Source organism: Puccinia triticina, chromosome 7A (genome assembly GCF_026914185.1).
Source record: "Puccinia triticina chromosome 7A, complete sequence".
In the NCBI taxonomy this organism is placed as follows: domain Eukaryota; kingdom Fungi; phylum Basidiomycota; class Pucciniomycetes; order Pucciniales; family Pucciniaceae; genus Puccinia; species Puccinia triticina.
In genome coordinates this window covers 1538210-1541662 of record NC_070564.1, presented here as the reverse complement: position 1 = coordinate 1541662, position 3453 = coordinate 1538210, and positions in this window count along the sequence as shown.

Genomic DNA, 3453 nt, shown 5'->3' with positions numbered 1-3453 from the left:
GGAGCCTGAAATGGCCCCTTTACTAGTGAAGTAACGGGGGTAGTTGCGTTACCAAAATTGCACGGATAACACAACGTAACGTAACTACCCTTTGTTGGTCCGGCCAACCCATCTGCCCGGTGGGTCAGCATGGTTGGCTCGCCCTTGAGGTCGTCAACAGGTTGGCTGCCTCAGGAAATGAGCTGACCTTCTTGACGAGTCACCGGACTAGTTGACCTGTCCATCAACAGTCAGCCCAAGGTCAGAAACTCACTTGAAAAAGTGAGTTTTTGGAGACCACCTGTATGATCTGCTGAGCTGTTGTGCAGATCATAGAAAGGCAAATAAAAGGAAAAAATGTTTGGACTTCACACCATTTGCCCTTCATGATAAGTAGGGAGAGGGGTATAATGTCTTAATTGTGGTAGTCCATTGTAATGATATTGCGAGCTTAAATCACTTGTGGTGAGCAGCCCAGTCTCACCAGAGAGGCTTATGCACTAAAACACAAAGCTTGTATGAGCCAGACATGATATACACACCATTATTTCTCTCCCGGTTTCTACTCCACTCATCAGAATTTTTTCTTTTTTGGTTTTTCTGACAGGTTACCATGATCTGCTTAATTTTTCAGTATTTTTTTATTATTGTATTCTCCCAAACTTAGTAAGTCCCTCTTCTGCCTTGCGCAAAGTGCAAGCCTCCAAAGGAGGGACTTGGGACTAAGCGGCCAAATTTGGTGTGAGTCCTGAGGACCCCATTTTTGATTTTGGCTGGTGTCAAACTTTGACCCCATGTTACTCTACCATCCTGTTGACCGAATCGGCCGCCCATGAGCCAAATTGAAGGCCTAAATCTTGCCTTCAAGACTGCATAGGCCAATATTTCTTTGTCTAATGGTCCTGAATGAAGAAGGCATGTAACTTCATAACTTCAGGATTCAAGGATTGATCATACAAACATAAATGTGTGGTAAATCCATGAAAGCTGTATACACCATACCTGTCAGCTGGCTACTGTATCAGAGCTAGCTGAACAATAAAAAAACACATGAAAAGTGTTTCATTTACGCGTGTAAAAAATCTAAGAATAAAATAAGAAGACCACTTAAAAAGAAAGGACACACCTCCTTGAACAAAAGTAATAAGGAGGCGCAACTACAAATTGAAATAGTACCTAAGCCAAAAAGTTAAAGGTCTGCAACTATGATCGCAAGTTACAACCTGTCAGCCTTAGAGTCAACACAGTTGACCTAAAACTGCCTTTTTAGACCTAAATGTTTATATATATTTTTAACCTTAAAACATAAGGATGTTTTGGCTTCAGATTCTAATTTCTCATCCAATTTTAACCCTAGTTTCAACTTATCATTTCTTTGTAACTCTACTCCTTCCCTGAGTTCTGGTGTCAGCCTTAGAGTCAGCGCAGCTGACCTAAAAAGTCTACCTTTTCTACATCTCAAATTATTTGAGAACAATAAACAAAACGTTGATCTGCAAGCTCTAAGTTCCTCCAATTGAGTCCTGCGACTCAATGAATTAGGTTTAATCTGCCAAGTGTGTAAACTATTGGGTCCCGCGACTCAATGAATTACAATTGGGTCCCTCGACTCAATGAATTACAATTAGGTCCCGCAACTCAATGAATTACAATTGGGTCCCGCGACTCAATGAGAGTTATGGCGCGCATGCTTAGTTGTGACGTGGAATTGCTACCAGGCGCTCCAACCACTTGTACATGTGTAATTATGTTAGCAAACTTGTTTGAGATATTGCAACTAGAATCACTAAATCATGAGTGCTCATCCTAGTAAGAAGTGCTCATCTTAGTAATTTATGTCGAGACAATGAGCTCCCATCAGAGAAGAGCTCATCTTCGTGACTAAAGGTATGACAGGAAGATGAGCTCCCGTAAAAGTCATGAACTAGCCCTAGAGACTTAGACCTCTACGGTAAAAAAGACCCAGACCGTAGAGTATAAAAAGCACAAAGTCTTTCCGCTAAGAAAGAGGCCAGCATCTTCACCCAACCTGACAAGCACAACCCCTGTACCTATTCAACTCAAAAACTTGTTCAGCCTACACCCCCATCTTGTTTGATTTGCCTGAAGTTCCAATCTTCCTCCTTGTGCGCTTTTTGACGCACCATCTCCTTCTTCTGCTATCCTGCACAAGAGGACAGCTTCTTCAACCTCCCTTAGAGTTAACAATTAGTGAGTTCTCAAAGTTTCTCCTATTCTTTTCTTAGATCTTCTCTTCAAGATCTGTCTTGGGGTAATCCCAGCAAACCAAACCTGAATAACAGGCCCCCGCTGCATCAGGCACTCTACTACCCCTGTTTTACAGGCCCTGAATATCTACGGAGGGCACTTAAATACCCTCAGATCTCAGAGTTAAGCCCCTCCGCTTAAAATATAAATATATCTTCATATTTTCCTCTTTCTGCCGGTATTCTATATTAGAATCCCTGCTACTTTCTCATCCTCAAATACCATTCTGTATTTTTGCAGCTGGTGTAGCTACATCACAGGGCGCCTTTTTGGAAAAGGCTGACATCCCGCAGATGCTTTGGGCTGAAAAGCATCCGCATGATGTCCGGGGAGCATCCAGCAGATACCAGGTGCACTGAGCATCACTTGGACGCTTTTGGATGCGTCCAAGTGATTTTCAGCCCTCAAAGACATCATCTGGACATCCTGAGGGTCACATCCATCGGACACTCTGGCTGGAGTGTCCGCTGGACATCCTGAGAGTCAACATCCATTGGACACTCTGGCTGGAGTGTCCAATGGATGTCAACCCAGTGTGCACTCGATATCAACCGCGTGTGCTCTCGCAAGTGTACATGCCTCCTGCCGCAGTGGGGAAGGGCTGCCTTCACCGGGACCTCTGATGCTGCGGGCTGGGTGTTCAACCCCCAGTCTCATCAACCACTGTGGCACCTGGGCCTGATCACCCCCGGCACCCAATTGAACTGCCTCTGCCCCCCCGCTTCTTGGTGCATGTGTTATGGGGCCTGGTGCGCACTACAGGAGTGTGCTGGCCAGTGCACCTGGACAAACATTTTTCCCATCTGAGGATGGTTTGTGATATCCGGCGGATGATTGGGTTACATCCAGCAGATGCTCCAAGACCATCCAGTGGATACTCAGTTGGGATACATCTGTATCCATCATGAAGAGTAACATCCTGCGGATTTTTCCTGCCTTGCAAGAGCCGGATGTCCAGGGAAATCTGCAAAGAGGTGTCCCATGGACATCCGGCACGACCCGTGGTGTAGAAGACCGTTGTCTTGGTATCACCACCGCTGACAATACCAAATTACATACTTCTCAAACTGCAGGAAAATGTTGTACCAGAGCTGTATCTATCACACTTCCATTTTCAATTCTACTGGAAGGGTACAGGGATGTTTATGGAAATAGCTGACAAGATTTTGACTCAGAACTCAAGAACTAGTGCGGAGGCAAAGAGAT